Genomic DNA, 22,078 nt, shown 5'->3' with positions numbered 1-22,078 from the left:
ACCAGGCGTCAGTGTATTACAAAGGAGAGCAGAGTTGCCGTTCAGTGGATTCTCCATTCTATAACCTCAAACTGAATCGCTTCCATGCGATGGTGTTGCCAGATCAATGGCGATCCCTAAAAGTGTGAGAGACGCTTGCACAAATGTAATTAAATGACATACTCTGATCTTTGAAGCCTGGCCTAATATTTCAGTGGATGTCACTGTCAGATTATATTCGCACTACACCCGAATTATTTCTGAGATAGCGATCAAAATGGGAAAGGAATTCACTAGATTTAAATAACTAGAGATCATTCAAACACAACTGAATAAATTCACCTTTTTTTTCGGTTTTACAAATCGAACTGTCAGGTAAAGTAACTTTTGAAATTCATAAGGTCGTCGAATTGAGGTTCCATTTAACTTAAAACTGAAGCAATTGTTTGGTATTCGTTCCAATCTAGATATTGTCAATAAAATCAAGAAAGCCGTCGTAGCTTCTTGCTGCACTGCAAGTGTTTCCAACAAGTTTTTAATCGAGTTCAACTGATGTTCCGCTTAAGCTTTGCGCTCTTTGTCATATACTGTCTGAGATTCCTAGATCGCGGTCGACATATACCGAACAGTCGGTGTGGTTATAATTTCTAGTGATAGTCATATCCAGTGTATGGTTACAATCAGTGATCGCGTCTGGAAGTTCTACGTTCAATCAAAAAAACTTGGCTCGACAAACTGCAAAACTCCGTAAAACTCAGCTTTTTTATATGCTTTTTACACATAAAAAGAGAAATACAATACTTCTTATCGATCAGTTAGCTTTAGTTTCCTCTCTCGTCTGAGACAAAAAACATTCGTCGAGTAGGTTTGAGGACAGGTTTTTTTCGGGAATCGTTATACAACAAGCCAAGATAAAACTCTTTGGTAGAAGTATTATTTAGACGGATAATTCACCCTCATTCATCATCGACGACTGTTTTAAATAGCTACAGAAATAAGTAAGTCGACAGTGAAGTGGAGATCATAGTCCTCTTCAAAAGCCACTCCCACCTCCGTGAAATATTTTACTGCCGCCACTTTGGCAAGAATGGTTAAGATGTGCGCTCTTTGTCATATCGCTGTTGAGATATTTTGGGAAGATATATCAGCGATGCATCGGAAGAAAATTACCCTTATGCTGTAAATCGTCGAAGTTGATCGTCTCTCACCGTTGAATGTGCTCAAGTAATTTTTTTGCCCTTTGGATTGGCATATGGTATTTCGTATACTGGACTGGACTGGACTGGACTAGTAAAATGGGGACTAGTAAAGTGCGGACAAGTAAAAGGCGGACTAGTAAAGCGCGGACTAGTAAAACGCGGACTAGTAAAACGCGGACTAGTAAAACGCGGACTAGTAAAACGCGGAGTAGCAAAACGCGGACTAGTAAAACGCGGACTAGTGAAACGACAACAACAAAAAAAACAATTTCATACGAAGGCGATCATAAGACTTAATGGCAAGCCAATTTAGTGAGTAACAATCCCTGTTTGACCTTTAAGCTGCAAATGGGTTTGACATGCGCCAGATACAAACGAATTTATAAGTTTAGGCTAAGAAAGAATTCTATTCAGCACCAGTTCAAAATCCTAAAATAGACTTTCGTCGTAAATTTCACAAAGGAAATGCAGGAATTCGATGAATAAAAGTCGCATTAAATCTCCATGTGTCTAGGTAGAAAGAGTCTCATTGACTTCAGCTTTTCGGTGGAAGAATAACCGATTTACACACACCATTACAGAAAACAAAGAAGCAGACTGACCATTCCAAAACACATATTCGCATTCACTTACAATTTGACTTTCCGTGACATTTTAAAATGGAACAGAGGTAAATCTTCGATGATTAATCGTCGTTGGAAATGAAAAATATTTTCCGTAAGATCTCTGTTTTTCTCTTTACGAGAAATTCGTCGCATGATCATTTAACTCGTGTGTGTTTGTCACACTGTTACTGCTGTTTAGCGTATGCTTCTTTACTCTTCAATTGATAGGTGTCACATCGTGACAGTTACTTATCAAAAAAATTTTTCAAACTGTGCTCCGAAGTCTTTAATTACCTTTACAAATAAAAATGTTTCGGCGAAAGCTTTCTCTTTAATTTGAAGAACCCGAATGATTTAGGGCTACAATTACGAGTTTAATTACGGGAAAATCCTCCTTGAACTTAACAATTTGATAGCGAGTGAGTTATAAATAAAACAAACTTTATTCAAATCAAAGAGAAAGCTTTCGCCGAAACATTTTTATTTGTAAAGGTAGTTAAAAGGCTTCCGAACAAATTTTCAAACATTGTTTTGAAAATTAACTGTCACGATGTGACACCTGTCAATTGAAGAGTAAAAAAAACATACGGTTTTGAAGAAACAGCAGTACTGGTGTGACAAACACACAATAGTAAACTGATCAGGCGACGATTTTCTCGTAAAGAGTAAAACAGAGATCTTACGGAAAGTATTTTTTATTTCCAACGACGATTAATCTTCGAAGATTTACCTCTGTTCCGTTTTAAGATGTCGCGGAAAGTCAAATTGTAAGTGAATGCGAATATGTGTTTTGGAGTTGTCGGTCTGCTTGTTTGTTTTCTGTAATGGCGTGTGCAAATCTGTTATTCTTCCACCGAAAAGCTGAAGTCAATGAGACTCTTTCTACTTAGACACAAGGAGATTTAATGCGACTTTTATTCATCGAATTCCTGCGTTTCTGCCGTGAAATTTACGACGAAAGTGTATTTTAGGATTTTGAACTGGTGCTGAATAAAGTTCTTTCTTAGCCTAGACTTATAAATTCGTTTGTATCTGGTGCATGTCAAACCCATGTGTAGCTTAAAGGTCAAAAAGTGGTTGTCACTCACTAAATTGGCTCGCCATTAAGTCTTGTGATCGCCTTCGTAAGAAATTGTTTTTTTTTGTTGTTGTCGTTGTTAAGTCCGCGTTTTACTAGTCCGCGTTTTACTAGTCCGCGTTTTACTAGTCCGCGTTTTACTAGTCCGCGTTTTACTAGTCCGCGTTTTACTAGTCCGCGTTTTACTGGTCCATGTTTTACTAGTCTGCGTTTTACTAGTCCGCGCTTTACTAGTCCCCGTCTTACTAGTCAAGTCCAGTCCATCACATACCATATGCCCTTTGGATTATTTTTCCCCGTAATGATTTTATGATCGACTTTAATTGAACTCCCCATCAAGGAGACTTCTTATTTAACTGTGACCCAAGCGATTGTCACATTTCCCATGAAGTACACCTTTTCGTGTGGCCAATTGAGGTTATTTAAGCTAAGAAGCCTTCCCCGTTATTGCATATAGAATTTTCGAGTTCCGGAGTTAGAGGCTTCTGTTGAGCTTGAACCAATTTTAAGGCTGACATCTTACTAGACAGAATTTTAAGGAAATTTTCAACAGTATTGCGTAACGGTCTGAGATCCCACGATCGCATCTCGAGGAATCTTTGGATCTAAAGACTGAAAAGCCAGTCTCCATGTTTCCGATCATATTCACTTTTTAAAAATTCATTCTCGGTATTACAATATTCTACTAAAAGCTTAGTCAGAAAATATTAACTGGCTTATTTCTGAGAACTGTGGTTTGGGAAACATTCCATTTGTCTAGCACGAAGAAGAATCGCCCAGACTAGGTGTATATCATCTCTTAAGAAAATAAATTGACATGTGTCTTTGGGAAAATGAAATTAAAGGAACCTTATGCTCTCTTACTTTTTAAATTTTCTCCGCCTTTACTAGTCTTCAAAACCGAAACAGTCAAGACGGACTAATTCTGAGAATCCGCTACATTTTTTCGCCGGATCTCTGATTTCGGATATATTACTGTAAAGCTAGCATTTATGACGTATAGACTCTGAAATAACAAAAGTTTTGAGAGGTCTTGTTTTGGTTGACACGTGCAAGCCTTTAAAGACAAAACTGAAGGTGTTTGTTTAATTGGAATTACCAGCCTTCGCGTTACCGCGGACATCCAAACAAACTAAACTGTATCACTCAGCTGATGAAAGGCTAAAAAAGGATGTGAGCCTTTTCCAATATTTCAATTGGTTCGCGAGAGAACCCATATTGAAGTTGGACAAAAGAAAATGTTTCGACGAACTGATTCTGGCCAATTTTCATGAAAATCTGACAAAACTACAATATATGTATCCTGTCAAGAGAGCTTCTTTTTACTTTGTACATGCATGTGGCTCCCAACAGTTTGCACAATTTTTCCAAAGTGACGTATATGGAATCAGTGAAAAGTTTCAAAAGATTGGTGTTGAGGTAGACGCGAAAAAGTGAAGGGAAATGCTTTTGACCCCTCTCTTTTTTTGTCTGCCAAACGACTTCAACATTATGGGAGGTGACCCGTCTTATACCTCTCCACGAGACCGTCGAAAATGAGGTTCCGAACAAAATTTTTACTTTTAGAAACTGAAAATATTATGAAATTGTAAATGGACAGTCAACAAATGGGAAAATTGAGTAGAAATCAATTATGTGACAAGACCTCTTGATAGACCTCTTGTTGAAAGATCATAAATTCATTAAATCAATAATTTGAAAAAGTTCTCTTTCTTAGTATAGAGATCTGAGCGAGTTTAACAATGATTAACTGAATGATGGTCGAATGATCTGAGCTTATGATGCTGCACATTTGGAGCCAACATTGTACTGTACTTAGTGATTGAGTTCTCAACTATATTGCTTTGCTAAGGTAACTTAAGAAATGTTGATATGATAGAAGAGGTTTAAAATTATTTCCCTTCTAGTCATAAAATAGTGAAACAACTTTCATAGAAGTGTGATAATTCTAGCAGAAAGACCAAGGACGGATCGGAATGACAGAAACCGATAGACATACCAGTAGAGTGCACATGGAGCTGACGCGCAAGATTAAATGATATCAATTAACGATTATATGTAGTAAAACAGAAACTTTTGTGACCAAGTTAATTAGACCAATTAAAACGATCCACGTAATGATTAATGCGCCCGAAACCTATTTAATTTCCCCACAACATGGAAGGAAATATTTCACAAGGTTTTTAGACCCATATTTTCTCACGCACTGTTTTTTTTTTTAAATCCACACCGTTAATTTTCTACGAGCCGTAACCTTCGGTGCCTTGAGTGAGCAATTTTGACAAGATTTTAATTTTGAAAACTGGCCAAAGGGAACCTCTATCATTTCAGTTTGAAGATGTTTAGTCGAAATTGCGCTGAAAAATAGTGCGTTTTGACAATGCGCATTCTGCTCAATGATAGTTAGTAAAGAAAATACAGCAGTGTTTAGCGTGAAATAGTAATAAAAGAGCCTCTAAAGTAGCTTCGAAATACGATTCGTTCCTCAGAAATAAAAGTCGCAGCCATTCACGAAAGCTCCCTCATCACACGCAACGAAACAGGCATATTCAGCAGTCCCGCCATAGAGAGTCGAAATGGGGTTCAAGTCAGAGGTCAAACCTCAGAAAACTTAACCTTTCAAAGAAAAACGATTTTAACGCCAACCGCAAAAAAGCAGCCAATCAGTGATTAAGGCCAGTTATGTTCGAAACTTTGAGCATCATATTTTTCAACGTCACCCTTCAAAATGTAGCATCAGGCCTAAAGCCACCGATAGGTAATTATAACAAGGGTGTTCAAAGCGGCTTACAGCAACTTCTTACAAAAAACCGTCATTTTATTCGACCAAATTCTTAGCCTACGCGTATATACCTCTTATTGAATACGTGAGGCAGTAGCCAGGCTTTTAATAAGGTAATCTACTCTAAAAAGTGTGAGAAAAGTAGTACTGAGAAACGTCATTTAAAACGTATTTTCTGAAAAGAGCCCCAGAAACGTGTTTTTCAGAAAAAGTAATAGAAACGCTTTTGATATTTTTACGGTCAAGAATGTTAGTATTCATGTCAGAAGTGTGTTGATCATTATTCCCAAAAATATGCCAGTAAAATTTATCTAAGCCTATGGGTGACCGTCAAATGGTTTCAAGTAAGGTATTTCAGATCTCACTATTTTTACTGCTCGTCACAAACAGTTCTGGATCTCGAGGACACTTTGGATCTTAGGACTGGAAAGTTAGCCTCCAAATATTTCTAAAATACTCAGTCTAAAGTCATTCTCGGTGTTGGAATTTTCGCCCGCACGCATACTCTGAAAATGTTAAATGGCTTATTTTATCGAAAATTATTGAGAGACACACCATCTTTTCGCCCCTTATAATAGGAATGTTTTCTTCGCCAAGCAGGTGAGAGAATAACCCACACTGGGTGCTTATCATGCCCTCACCCATTGGAGGGTGACGAGTGTTTGTGGGATACTATCTTATTTATTAAAATTACGCGATTCAATCTTATTTTTTACATTATGGGATACTATCTTATTTTTTAAATTGTGGAATACAGTACTATCTTATTTTTAAAATTAGCTCAACCCTTAGCTGGTCTCCAAAGCCAGAACAGTCGTAACGGACAAATTCCAAGAATCAGCAAGACTTTCTTTGCAGGATCGCTGATCTAAGAAAACAAGAGACTCCATCTAATAATTTGGTAAGGATGGGTGTCAATCAGCCACAATTTAAAAACCAGGCGTCAGCGTATTATGAAGGACAATGGAGTTGCGGCGGTTTAGATCTCCACTAATGAAATCACTTCCATCCGAATGCGCTGCTGAGGAAATGACTATCTCTAAAAATGTAATGAAATGGCATATTCTGACCCTTAAAACCCACTCTAACATTTTAGTGCATGTCACTGTCAGGTCATATTCATGCGGCACCCAAACTAAATTCTCTCTGAGATAGTGACCAAGATGGGAAAGGAATTCACTTGACTGAAATAACTAGAGATTATTCGAATACAGCTGGTCTGAATTGACCTTTTTTTTTTCCTTGTAGCAGTACAAGTGTTTCCATCGGGTTCTTTGTCGAGTTCAAGTAATGTTTTCCAGTGGCGGATCTAATGGTTTTATGACCGATTTTAATTTGATTTCTAATCAAGGACACTTTTTATTCAACTACGACACAACCGATGTTCACATTTCCCAAATTAAACTCTCAACAAAGAAAGATTTTGACGGCAAACATCAAAAGCGCAGCTCACCGGTAACTTTCAAATGATTTGAAGGCTTTTCAGATCTTATCATTTTGACTGCCCGTTATAAACATTCTTATATGTAGGGGAGTCTTTGGATTGAAAGACCGGTACCCAGAAGTCAGCCTCCAGGCTTCTGATTGTATGCGCTTTTAAAAAGCCATTCTCAGCCGGTAATATTCGCCTAAACGCATAATCAGAAAATGTTGAATGGCTTATCGTCACTGGGAACTGTCGGTGTAACATACTATCCTTTCCCTCTTTGGAATGTTTCCTTCGTCTAGCCTATGAAAGAATCGCCCACACTAGGTGTATATCATCTCCTAAGTAAATCAATTGACACATGTCTTTGGAAAAATGAGAAAAACAGCCTCTAGCACTTTTCAAACTGAAGCAGTCAAGACGGACTTATTCTGAGAATCAACTAGATTTTTTCGCTGGATTGAAAAGTCGTCCCACGCGTGCTTCTTTAAAAGAAACCATGACAAACTACATATCAATGCAGAGCTAGCGCTTTTGACGTGACTTACTCTGAGAATCATGAAAAACTACACATCAATGTAAAGCTAGCGCTTATAACGTTTACATTGTAAAAATAACAAAAGTTTTGATAGGTTTTGTTCTGGTAAGCACGTGCAAGCCTTTAAAGACAAAACTGACGGTGTTTGGTTGACTGAATTACCAGCCCTCGCGTTACCTCGGACATCCAAACACACTGGACTGTATCACTCAGTAGATGAAGGGTTAAAAAAAAAAGAGTGTGAGGCTTTTCCGATATTCTTATTGGTTCCCGAGGGAATCGATCTTTAGTGAAGTTGAACAGAAAAAATTAACTCGATTTCGTTAAAGCCCTACACGCCTTTTTGCGTAACTACCTTTCCTTTTAAAACACTTCTGCCGTCGAAAGTCATCGCCAAAAAGTATTTCTTGATAACTGGAACGGCTCCCAGAAATAACCCGAGGTTCGTTTGCGCGATCTAGGTGCGAAATCTCAACAAACTTATAAACCTCTCTGTGTAGAAGGAAAAATAAGTAATGATAAAAAGAAAATGAATTAAATGAGTAAAGAATAAAATGAGATAGATGGCTGACATTTTTGAGCCCTGGAAATTTTACCCTGGACCTTCGACCCCTCACGAAAATCTACACTCTTAAGAAACACACGGTTTTCACACCTCATTTTTAAAAGCGCGTGTAGATGCGGTCAGGCCGGCAACCAATGAAAAGCAACATTGAACTCTCTTGCGAGTCACGTGACAAAGATGCTATTTAAATCAGTCCCGTAGGCTGAGGGGATTCGGGGGACTCGGGCGACCCCCTCCCCCCACCCCCACTGCCTGGAAAGGTCCACTTAGTGGCCTACTCACAAATACCTTGACCGGCTTAAAACATATCTCGCAGGTACAAAAAATATTACTGAAACCTCAGTTGGGAAAACGTGACACTATTCCTGCAAATGTGACGACTGTGGAAAGGAAAGAATAGACGATAATTTTATAATAAGAAGCCTTTGAATCACCAAAGAAACGTGGCAATTCCTTTACTTGATCACATTATCATGTGAATCGAAGAGCAGTTTTAGCCTTCCGCAAAATTTGCCATATCACTACTTGACCTCGTTCCAAGTGTTCTCTGTTCAAGAAATGTCAACCTCAATGCAGCTGTTAACACTTACACTGATGATCTCCCGTCCCCTGAGTTCCTCGAAATGAAACTTACTCGATGGAGAAGTCAATACTTAGCAATGGAACCCCAATTATGGCCAGCTTCACCTGCTGTGGCAATTAAAGATTGTGATGCTGCCCTCTTTCCAAATATTAGCATTCCTGCGACGACTGAATAACTATATGCGTGCATCGATGGGAAAAGATCGCTTGTCCCATCTTGCGCTTTTGTACATTCACTACACTACCCCTGTGGACTTGGACACTGTAGTAGACTGTTATACTGGGCTACATCCCCGTCGACTCCAACTGGAAAATCTTTTGCAACAACGTTAAGTTTAACATTAAAGGTCCGTTTTCAGCGAAAAAGAACCCACCAATGAAAAAACCAGCCTACGGGCCTGTAAATTCACAGAAAAAGTCATCTCGCGACCCTACCGGGGAAAACGATCTGTTGAAAGGAAGTCCAAAACTGCTCTACGAAAATCAAGAGTAAGGTCCGACTTTTCTGCCTTATCAAAATCTTCTGTCCTCGATTTCTCCCTTAGACTTGCAACAGAGTTACTTCTCTTTTTAATCGCTTCATGGAGACTCTTATTTCTCAATGTCTTGGGAAAATGACGAATTTAGTTCTTTTGTGTGGTGTAATACAAGTGTAAACGGAATAAGCAAATAGAGATCCCAGACAAAAGTCCGGGAAAAACCGTCAACACTCTGCTGGAGACTCTCGAATTATTACACCTCTCACTATTCGGTACCAACTACCCTAAAATAATAATCGTGACCATATTTTTTCTATGCTTACTTTTATCTTTTATGAATTAATTCATGCTTTTCTTTGCAAAGCACACTCGCCATTTAGGTTCTTAGGGCCTTTTCGCAGTCCAAAGTCCTAGTCAAGAGATAAGAAAATCTGTTTGTTTTTCTACACCTTTTGTTCTCTTTGGCGCAGTGTTACCTTTAGTTCCAGCCCATACACATGTTTTTACTTAACTCATCTTTACTTCCCCATTCCATTCATCTGATCGATACTGGGAGTGGTGTCCTTTAAATATATATTTTTTGTATTTAGAATGACTTTGCCGCCATGTTGTCACCATACGCATCTGATCATGATTTCAGTGTTCTTTGCCTTTTCTCCCACCGAGTCCAGGGTTTCCAAATGTCTGAACGATATTCCTGACAGATCTTCGAACAACCGAACACCCTGTCGATTTGAAATGCGTGCTTTGTTTTCACATAAATCCTCTCGAAACAAAAGAACATAGTTGTTTGTTCCAATTTTACGTGGTCCCCGACATCCTAGAGTTTATTGGAGATTCTATAATGTTACTTTTTGAGGCCAGGATGATAATGTTCCAAGAGAGAATACTTCGTTCGAAGCTGGATTGATTTTTCCGAAGTTAGGGAGAGACAGTCAAATTTGAATAAAGTATATCGCGGAAGCGAAAAAAGGCGGAGATTGTTAAAAAAAAAAATAAGAAAAAAAAAAGAAGGTAAAAGGGCGAGCAATACCATTAGAGAACTGATCGTAAAGTCACACCACGTCGGCTGGCATAGGACCAAGAAACCCAAGATGATAGTGGGAACGAAATGATTCTATCGCCAACAGAGTCGGCTTTCTAACGAAAACCTACCACTTGTGTAGTGCATGTCACTTCTTTGGACAGAAGTATATCAAATGACTTGGGAAAAGCTAAAAGATATCGCCCGGTATAAATTTATAAAAAGTCTCAACAGTTCCTGGGGAGACGTTAGGTTCATACTTATGTCCCTCACAAAATTTTGATAAGAATCTAACCCATTGAGCATTAAAGCAGAAAATGATAGCTCATCTCCTTTAATTCACAGTGCAGGTGAGTTTGAAAAATCGAAGAGCACATGCAGTGGTTAGAATCAAATCATGCCAGTCAGTGCCTTATTGGACTTGTTATCTCAGCTGGAAATGGCGAGGAACTTCACCTGAAAGTTATTTTCAACACCTGTGGCTTGTTCACGATGAACAAGGAGAGTTTGACTGAGGAACAGGGTGAAAAATGGTTCCAGATTCATCAGTGTTCTTTGGGTATTACTAAGGCTCTTAAGGAGTTTAAATATGCCAAATGATTGTGGTGATGGAATGAGTGGTTGTCATTTCATCAGGCACACAAGGATAAGTTCTGATTGGAACTCAAAGGCACCTAATGAAGTTGAAAGCATTTAGGATGCCTGTGACTCTTGTCACCATTATGAAAATTTACCCAACTTCTAAACGCGATTCATCTTCAACGAAGAAGCGCAGGAGATTCTAAGAGAGAACACTGACCAATTTGTAGCTGAGGTTAACGATGCTATTAGAGAAGTAAAGGTTCCTCCCAAGTCAAAACGCCTGCACCTAGTTCCGAGAACTGTAACAATTCTTCACGTTTTGAACCACGCAATGACTAAACTCTAACACATCAACTCCGGCACACATTGAAAAGTTGACTTCAGAGAAGGCATCAGACTTAAACTTTGCCTCAAACCTGATGGATTCGCACTAATTGATTATTTACTTGGTACAGTTTGGATTATTTTTGCTGTGGGGTGGAGCACGGAAAACGTTTAGCTGAATTTCTCCAAAGGTATTCCGGTTCCTTTTACTGAAACTAATCACTTAGTTGGTTATAATATCCTAGTTGCTATGAATGGATAACTTTCTGCAGGCCGGCCTCTATTTTTCATAGGGGCAATTTATAAGAAAAGCATATTTTGCATATTTTGGCGCTGTTTTTTACATCTAATTTTCTCAACTACAAAAGCTTCAGACGAGTGGAAAGTAAATGGCTTTGAACGAATTTTATCTGATTAGCAATATCCCGAAGAGAGTTATCGGTACTCATGGCGTTCTTCCTTTGAAAGAAAATGATCCACTCTCGTAGTGGACTACTCCACCTAACAACATACATATACCTCAAATCGGGCGTATATCATTCAGATATACACCCGATTGCCGTTCGGCTTCTTTCAAGGAAATCTAAACAATACCGAATCCTGACGATACACTGCTTTAGTCTGCTATGTCATTTCTAACATATAAGAATCGGTTGATTTACATGAAAATATCTTAACACCGATCATTTGCTATTAAACATGTAAGTTATAGCTATGACGTGACGCTGTATTTCTCCATAAAGTTTTCATTGGTCGCTCCAAAGAATACGAGAACCGGGCATTTTTTGATATTTCTGCAGACTTATGTGCATTCCAAAGCAGAAAAAGAAAAACTCAGAAACCACGAATATTTAACGAACAATCAATGGGGGATGGGCGAGAATCTCATGCGAGTAATCGGCTAATCACCAGTGTTCTCGCCGGTGGGGAGTAATGCGAGTATAAATCGCAACTTGGCAACGGTATTACCAGATGTAAAAACCCAGTTAAAATAATGGCTTTGAAAGACTGGCACGAAAACTATCACAAAGTCAAGATTTTAAACAACTCAGTATCCACATGTTACAGCAAATGGAACAGGGATTTCATCATAATCATTTTCCATTTTTCTATTGAATCTTTACGAAAATTATTTCTGTTTTGAGCCTTCAGTTTTCTTGTTCTTGATAATTAAAGATTTGCTTAGGGCTTACAAACTTTACCTCAAAAGGTTTTTGGTGCCGCGCGGAACGAGGCATACAGATTTAAAAGAATTTATGCTGCCACTGAGGAATCAACAGGCACAGTCCTCTCACATGCTCTCGGCCATGGAAAATTAATGATTGGTAAAAAATTAATCAATTGCAGCGTGCTGGAGCTATCTTGGTTGCCGTGATTCCTTTTATCATTTGCAACTTTTAATATTCTTTCATTTGCAGGGGCAGATCGAGACCTTGAGCAAAGAGGGGAGGGGGGGAGGAGGTTGTTTTTTGTGTGTGTATGTTGTAGGTCAACTTGTTCTTTAGGTAAATTTGTTTCAAACTAGGTTAATTTGATCTCAACCTAGGTCAGTTGCTGATGTCTGTCTGTCTGTTTTTTTTTTTTTTGTTTGTGTTGAGATGTCTGGAACCTGAAACTATACTAAAACAATTATTTGCCTCAGGTTCCAGACATCTCAACACAGCCAGAAAAGAAAACGGACAAACAGACATCAGCAACTTACCTAGGTTGAGATCAAATTAACCTACTTTGAAACAAATTTACCTAAAGAAGAAATTTCTTCCTTCTGCAATTTTTTTCTTTGCCCAAAATAACGTGGAGGGTAGGGGGGCCCAGGCGCCCAGGCCTCTTCCCTAGATCCGCCATTCTCAAGAACAATTCTCAAGAAGTGTTTCATAACTTAGGCTTTTAGTCAAAGTGCCAGGGTATAGCAATCAATATCAAATGACAAAATTCTTATTCTAATTAACAAAAATCATCAACAAGAGTGCAGTGTTAACTTATTTACTCTCCGAGTAGTTGACATGTGACTTCTCCTCACAATTTCAAACTGTTCACAAAAGCTCACAAGTAATGAAGATGCGACAAACGAGAATTTCTAGAGGGAATACTGATATGCCCTCAAAAATAATGAATGAAAAGTGTGGTAAGGCGGTGATGTAACAGTGCACATCATCAGTAGGTTGTTAGTGGGTTGACTAGTTAGCTATAGAGGGTTCTGTTGTAATCAGATATCGACATGAAAGAAAGTACAGTATCACATTGATTTCCTCAGAAAAGCACTCTAAAGGTGTATGTGCTATTCCATTCAAAATGTAGATGTATGAACCCTGTCGAGAGAGGTTCTCTTGACTCTGTATATGCGCATATGGTTGCCAACAGCTTTTATTCCTAGGTGATGTACGGTGAAACCTCTCTAAACCGGATCCTTATTAAACCGGAATCCTCTCTATACCGGACCTTTTTTTCGGCCCCAAAATCCCTATCACACATTTTCTCTATTTTTAACTTCAATAAACCGGAACCACTCACTTCCGGAAACCGGACGCTTTTTTCAGTCCGTAATCACATACTGACAAAAAAATTGACCTCGTCAAACCAGACGTGAAAGTTTTAAGCTTGCCGCCAAGATCAAATTACACGTTTTTAAACGTGATCAAAATTAAAATCGTAATAATGCAGCTATGAAATCCCCATCAGAAGTGAGAAACGCGCGTCGGCTAATTTCTCATTGTTCTATCGGTACTGAAGCAAAAAATCTAAAGTCGACAATCGTGCCGCTGTTATGGGGTCAGGTTAAGTAACAAACATCACTATGTCTCAGAGACCAGCGAAACGCCAAAGAATGGAGTTATCGTTAGAGAAAAGAATTAAGTTGATTAAATGCGCGGAATCAGTACCTAATTCAACACTGAAGGCTCTAAGCAGTAAATTTGGGATCGGTAAATCAACTGTAACACTGAATGTTTTTGGTAGATTGAATAAAATGACGTTGGAAAGCTTCCTTGTGATCTATGTTGCTAGTTCCTTTACTGATGTGCTTTATTAGTGTTCGTGTACCATGTACTAGTACTTACAGTCAGACAGCACATTATGCTGCATAAAAATTGCCTTATGGGTAAAACCTCAGTTCATCGGACACCCCTCTAAACCGGATATTTCCTCCGGTCCTAGTGGCGTCCGGTTTTGAGGGGTTCCACTGTACTTATTGACTGAATTCGCAAATAAATTGCATCGCTAAGTTAACATAAAGAAATGTTGATATGATTGATGTTTGCGGTTGAAACTGAATTCACTTTTAGTCTTAAAATAATAAAACAACTTCCAGAGAACTCTAAGTCTTCATGTAATAAGACCATGGACGAGGATCGAGATGACAAAAACTGATAGACATAACAGTAGAGTGTACCTCAAGCTGACGGGTATGATTAAAATAATAATATCAGTCGACGATTATTTTCAATAAAACATAAACTGTTGTGACGAGTTTTCTAACCAAGTAACCCAGACGAATAACCGAGTCAATGATTAATGCGCGCGAAACCAATTTCATTTCCCACAACATAGGAGGCGATTAATATACTAATTAAATTGATACAGATTGAAATAACCAAACTGCGGTACTCGTAATGTAACAACATGCCGAGGAATTCGAAGTGAGGAAACTTCACAATATTTCAATTCATAGTTTTGCACGCCCTGTGTCTTTTTTTTTTTTTTTTTTTTATCATCAAGCCGATTACTTGCTTTGAAGCGTTTCCTTGGGTGAGCAATTTGACAAGATTTTCATGTCGTAACTAAGCTCTGGTAAGGACTACTTGATGTCATAATTAAGATTCCTTTCGATATCGTCAAAGTGACTTGAAGAGGTAAAGATAACTGTATCATCAGCGTACGTAATAATTCTCAGGAGGCTTATTTGCATCGTTAAAATGGATAATGAACAACACTGGACCAAGGATGGCCGCTTGTGGAACCCCGGTAAAAACGGGGTTGGGTTCTGAAAGAACGCCACTGTATTGAACGGTTTGCTTTCCAAAAAGTAAATAGTCCGTAAACCATTTGAGCTCAGTGTCAGAAATGCTAAAATTAATGGAAGTTTCCAGAGAACACCAGAGTGGTTAATGGTGTCAGATGCTATGAACAGGCTTAGGTCTATAAAAACTGCTCCTGGTCATGTCATCTTGCCATTGTCAGCTTCTTTTCTTTCTAGGTCTGTAAAGTATGTAATAGGCAGCTCAGTAGAGCGTTTGCAACGAAGCCAAACTGATAATCTGAAAGATGGTTATTACTTTCAAGATGGAACATCAGTTGTTTGTATATCACTTTCTCCAAGATCTTCGACGGGATGGGAAGAATCGATATTGGTCGATAATTATCAATCTCTGTTGACGAGCAAGATTTAAAGAGTGCTAAAACTTTGGCCTCTTTCCACTTCGTAGGAACAATTCCAGACTCAAGAGATAAGTTGATAATGAAAGTTAGCGGTTAAGTTTATAATGAAAGTTAGCGGTTTTGCTATCACAACGGCAGCATCTTTCAGCAAACCAGGAGGAAGGTTATTTAGGCCTGTGGATTTTCTCCTTTTTCAGACTTTTTAGTTCTCTGTAAATTTCTGATTTATTAAGTACTGAGAACACAAGCTTTGTATTCGCTGTTTGAAGGTGATTCTGTTGTGCAGGATGACCCCGAATAAAGTCGCGAAGTAAGACGGAACTTTTCCCTAGAAATCCGGCCACATTTGTGAAAATAACTGCAGAAAGTGTAAGCAATGAGTTTCTCACCTGTCGTTTTCACTCCATTCACAAGGACTGCTGATCCTGTCTCTGATTGTGATTTCGTGGGGTACAATTTCTTAATCGCAGACCAGAACTTTTCTGGTGAATCCGCATTGCTGTTTAAAAGGTCGCGATGGTATCTATTCTTGAAGGTCTTGATTAAACCAAACATTCTGTTGCGTTGTCGCTTATAAGAGGACCAGTCGACCTCACGATTTGTTCTGCGAGCTTTCCTGAGAAATTTTTATTTTCCCTCAAAGCGATTTCTCTTTTGGCAAGGAGGTTAGCCATGAACGCAACCTTCCTTCAACTCTTTTTTGCTATGAGAGGCGCATGTCTGTCGATGCATTCTTTAAGAATGTTCTTAAAAAGAGACCAAGTAGGAGAAAACATTCTGAAAGTCTGGATCTTAAATCATCACAGAATAGCTGAGGGTTATGGTTTGAATAATTTCGACATGTAATAACCCTGGGTTTAAATTTAGCATTATAGACTTTGCGTGCACAACCGATCAGTTCGTGATCGCTTAAACCAGCTAGGATTGTTTTCGTAAAGTAGATGTTATGTGGCTCATTGCTACAGAGAACAACAATTAACGTCTGAGATTTTTCTGCAGTCCTCGTGGGAGTTGTAATAAGCTGCCTCAAACCAAAAGATGCCAGAAATGATTTCAGTTCTTTGTGATCCGAATCCACCAGATAATTACAATTGATGTCACCTGTTAGTAAGCATTCTTTGTTATCCAAAGACAAAGATGATAGCATTAATTCAAATTTGCAATTAAAATGCGGGATGAGATGTTTTTCCGATTCTGGAGAGCGATAGATAATTCCAATAAGAAAGCTTTTGCTTTTGGGGAATAAAATCTCGAGCCATATAAACTCAATGTCTTCTTGCTCAAAATCCGTCTTCTGTAAAAGGGCACAGAGGATGAGATATAAGCCCCTACACCTCCACCTTGACCCGATTCCCTAGATTTACTGAAAAACGTGAAACCATCAATCTGTGCCTGAGCCTCATCATTAGTGGAAAAGTGCGTTTCGCGAACAGAAAAAATTCCAATGTTTTTGAAAGCATCCAATAGATGATATATTCTCGGTTTCTTTCCCAGCAAGCCTCTAATATTTTTAGCTAGTATTTTTTGACCTTTTTTTGACAGCAATTCCCTTAGTTCGGGAATGGCATAATGTTCAAAATGCTCAAAGTCCTTCGTGGTTTGTGATTGTTCTTGTTCGCTTTCTTGGTCTGTTCCGTTGTGGCGAGCACAAAAATAACAGGATATCTCATTAGCAGAGCCTAAACATCTAAGGTTCAAATGTTTAAGGCATAATGGGCGTGATATTCGGCTTTGATTATTTCTTACAGATTTAATGCAAGAGCCGCATCCTGTAGCGGGACCAGGACAGGTCTCAATATCACCGCACAGCAATAGCAGTATTTGACAGACTAATTCCCTCTTTATACGAGTTCGAATTTAATTTCTTTGGCGAAAAGCCCAAAGGGAAGAATAAATGAAAGTTTCTAGTGTGTCACTTATTTCTTGTCCTTGATAAAGCAAACTGAGGCTATGGAGTGCCTGCCTCTTGATTCAGAAAGTTGCAAAGGAGGCGAGAGCAACGTAGTACAACAGAACGCGGAGCGACGCCATTTTTGCTTATGAACTCGTCATATTTTTTCTTTGAACTCTAAACACCGCATCCTATGTTTTCCCGAAGTGAAGACGTCGTACCGTCAGGAACAGTTAACGCATCAAGCTATTTCCAAAAATCTTATGGGGAAATAAATTACGTTTGATAAGACGGAGTATAACAGAAACAAGAGGGATAGCAAAGCAAGCCCAAGACGGGCAGATATCGACAAAAACCACACTGGACACACAAGGAAGGTATGTATGCCAAGCTTTAATTGGCAAGATCAAAAAATGAAAATATACAGACATAACGAAATAAAGCCCAGAAGGGATGGGCACGAAAGGGAAACTCAGAGCCATGAGGGTGCCTACCCTATGGAAGACAAATAGAACTGGGCCAAGTAGGCTGCCCTGACGACTACCAATGTAACTGAGGCCCATTGCGAGGCAACATCATCCAAAATGACCCTTAATTTGAAATCTTTCACTTATGTAATCTGAAAACAGGCAAGCGTGCTGCCTTCCACACCATGTTGTTTGAGCTTTTGTAGCAAAACTGAGTGATCGACGAAATCCAAAGATTTGGCAAAGTCCAGGTTGATAACATCTGTTTGAATATTTTTGTCCAGGTTATGACCAATGTTCTTAAGAACAGATGACAGCTGTGTGACGCTGGAGCGATTTCGCAAAAAGCCGAGCTTGAGAGAACTGATGAATTGTTTAGTATGATCGTAGAGTTAAACGCAGCCACAGCCTTCCAGGATTTTCCTCAGAGTACATAGCAAGGAAATAGGTCTATGATTTTCAGCCGGTTCCATAGAGTCCTTTTTTATGTACCGGTGTGACATTAGCTTTTTTCCATTCAGACGGTATGGGAGTAGTTCGGAAGGAGAGATTAAAAAGTGCACAAAGACTAAGTGCGATTTGATTGCTGTATTCTTTTAAAAGGCGTACAGGAATGTTGTCAGAGCCGTACGATTTAGAGGTGTCCAAAGTGGCTAAAACATTCGCAATATATCGTTGTTTACAACGGGACTCGGAAGAGTAAAGACAGATGAAAAATAAGAATTGAAAAGATCCACCTTTTTAGCTGGGGTTGTAGCCTCTATGTCGTTGTAGGTTATCACCGAATTTGATTTTGCACGGTTGTGCAGGACGGCTTTATGATAACTCCAAAATAATTTTGGATTCTCTGAAAATGCGCCTTCAATTTTCTCCAAATATAGGCGATGTTTTCTTCCAACCAGGTACTTAACTGCTGACTGAAGGAGTGCAGTTTAATTTTTTTATTGTCCAACTTATATAGGCGATGATGTTTCATAGTCCCATGTTTCTTACGAATGTGATGGCGAACTTCACTGTCTATCCAGGAAGGCGGGTTAGTATCTTTTACTGACTTAGTGGGTATACATTGATCTACAGGTGAGAAAAACAAATCCTTCCATAAAGCCCAGCTCTCGTCAATGTCTTCAGAGAGTGCAATTTCCAAAGGGGAGTGAGAAGGCTTTATTTATTTAGTGTTAAATGTTTACATTTCGGAATATTTAACCTTGTAAATCGACCATATTTCGTTTTCCACACTATACCTTATGATGGGTTTCAATTGTCAATGTTTCCTCGCGTAACCTAACACTGCGTAAAAGGACGTGTGATGCTTTCATGAATAAATATATACGTGTCCGATAGTTTCTCGAGAAGTGAGCCTGGGACGTCTATGCTTAAACTCCCTAGCTGCAAGCGTGACAACAACCTCGAGAAACTTCACCCCAGCACCCGCGGCTGTAAGGTTGCATGTAAATGCGGGCTATTCTTCGACCACGGCTAGGCGGGCTAACTCACCTAGGGTCCCCCACCTTTATGTGAAGAGGCCCGTATATGGCCTTGTTTAAACACTTTAATTTTCGAGTACACAAGTCCAGAGTAGACAGAGCAAGGAGACCTCATTAGCATTGGATGTTTATCTTACCAGGTTGTCGAGGTAAATAGATAAAAATAGCCTCCTTTTAGCAAGAAATATACACAGATATTTGTCCGCAAACATTATCTGTTCCAAGATGCGAACAGTTTTTCAGAAAGCCGGCGAAGCTGGAGGAATATTGTGAGCTTCGAATAATAGATATTGTCCTATGACAAATACACGAGCAATTGTTCGCAAACATTTTTTGCGACGCGCGGGAAAAGATCGTTACGAACAGCATACCGTTTCCTGCGTGTAATGCTTACTTTTCAATGTTCTCTGGTATATTGTTATGAACACAAGAATTACTTATGATGCCCGATCCTCGCAGTAGAGAGCGCTATTTATGCAATAGCAAAAATCAGACCTAAAAAAAAATTATTTTTCAGGTCTGATTTTCGCTATTGCGTAAATAGCGCTCTCTACTGCGAGGATCGGGCATCATACGTATCTACAACTGCAGTTCAAAATATATGAACCTCATATATTCATTGTAACACGAATTACTATTCAGTGTTAAAGGAAGTTGACATGCATCACCGGTTCTTAATCGATTTCCGGCTGTAGCCAATCATATTTGTGCGTAGTGAGCACAGGTTAAACCTATTGGCTTAGTCTGTAGTTCCAGCTCTACGTGCGCCTCACACCCAGAGTTGTGTGCAGTGCTCAAATGTCGATTGTTTTCCTGATTTTTCTTTTGATTAGCGCGACAGACTTCATTAAAAAAAAGGAATGCTTGTAGTCTAAGATTTGGAGTAGCCTGAACACATTTGAGTTGGACGGAAGATGTCGATATGATTTTAGTGATCAGAGTTAAATGTATCGAATAGGGCCAGCCATCACTGTTTCCACAGAAACAAATGACTGAGAACGATATTCATGGAGAAAATTGATGAAAAGTTGCTGGTGCAGGAGATTATCATTTTTCATTTCTTCATTTTGTTTTGAACTTCATGGTCTATTTTCTTGTAGATGAAACAATAAACCTTGTCTAGGGACTCCGATTACAATGATTATCACATTATATTAACGTGGAAGTTAAAGAGGTTTTTTGTTTTTTGAAGGCTAAGCTAGTCGCATCTGTTAATTTTAATTTAAAGAGTCCGCCGTAATTACACGATATGATTTCGTCAGAAAGAGAGTAGAAACCGTTAATCAAAACATGAAACTCGAGTGAATCCATAAACGCCACCACTTTCTGTTTGGGATTGCCGCTAGATCGATTACAGTTGCAAGGTTCGTCGATGGTTTCCGCCACGTCTCTCCTCTTTTATAGACTAGCGCTTTGTTTCTGTTTCGCCGTTATATTCTTAGAATTATTTCTCTTAGACCTCACGTTCTCCACTGAAATTTTCTATTTGACCCAAAGGACTGTTTTTCTGTAGACCCTTTGGGGGTCAGAAGCTTTTGCCTCACTGATCAGCAGCATGACTGAGTTGACATCCTTGTTGATAAGGTGTTAAAAGCATGGAAAACGTTAGGAGCCGAAAATTCACGCTTTATTTCTGCTTGGATTCCCCTACGTCGAGTTCATTGGGTATGTACCTTTGAATGATTTGTAAGAAACCTGCCTCAATGTTAACTGTCTACGAACGCGCCAAAATGCGTCAAACTATTTTGACATTCCAAGCACTTCCCCTTTTATTCATATGCGATGAAGATGGGCAAATATTCAATTCGCTGACATAAAAATATATTTTCTTCGGCAACCGGACTATCAAAAAAGCCTCATATGGTTTTTCTGTCCATAAACTGCTGAATGAATCTTGCAGTTTCTTTGGACATGCGTTAACAGTTAGGTGATTCAGTTTGCATTTAACGGACAGCACGCGCCAAGGTGATTTCTCAGAAAAAAAAGTTATCGAATAATTTTTTTTTAACTTTTCTTAAATGTTCCCTACGAATGTCTGTTTTGAAATATACAACATAAAAAAGATTGGCCACCGTACTTGTTTAAGAGATATGATGGGCCAATCTTACTCCATTTATGTTTCTACTGTCACTAATCACGTGCGCCATTTCATCGGTCTACGTACAATACATTTTGCAGTAGCTAGAAGCAAGGGTTTTTAAAGTAACACTTAAAAGAATATTTAATAGGTGAAATTCTCAAACGAATGAAACAATTTGATATATGTTATGTAGAAAAATCACGAAATTTTAAACGACATCAACTCAAAACGTTCCTCGAGTCGTCATTCTCAAAGTCATAGTTTGCATCATCGTGTAACGGGCTTCGTGCACGTTTTTAGCTATATCTTTTCCTCCTTTCCATGAATTTTCGTTTTTCATTTCGCCAATTTAAAGGGGATAGTTTGTACACTTGAGTTATGCGATAAAAAAGATAGGCCACAATGCTTGTTTAATTATGAGCTTAAGACCATTGCACTTCTTTTGCTGGCTCATTCATTGAAAAACAAAACCGTGTTCCTGGAATGCGCGCACTAATTTGCCTGATTACGTTATTTTTATGAGCAGTACAGGATGCGCAACGCGATAATGGAGAATCACCTCAAACTGAATATTTGAAAGTTTATTTCTTTGGATTTTAAATTCTATCAGCTTTACCAT

The 22,078-nt window shown here is 38.8% G+C and overlaps 1 protein-coding gene and 1 pseudogene across 1 annotated transcript in view; one reads left to right on the top strand and one right to left on the bottom strand.

Annotated features, from left to right (window-relative positions):
- LOC148742291 (uncharacterized) overlaps positions 1-22,078 on the bottom strand; it is a 356,385-nt gene that overhangs the window by 222,028 nt on the left and 112,279 nt on the right. The window lies entirely within an intron of this gene.
- Positions 6,224-9,087, top strand: LOC148742295 (52 kDa repressor of the inhibitor of the protein kinase-like; annotated as a pseudogene).

The sequence above is a fragment of the Stylophora pistillata genome, chromosome 1, assembly GCF_964205215.1.
Source record: "Stylophora pistillata chromosome 1, jaStyPist1.2, whole genome shotgun sequence".
Lineage (NCBI taxonomy): Eukaryota > Metazoa > Cnidaria > Anthozoa > Scleractinia > Pocilloporidae > Stylophora > Stylophora pistillata.
The sequence above is the reverse complement of the archived record's forward strand: the minus strand, read 5'-3'. Positions and strand labels throughout refer to the sequence as shown.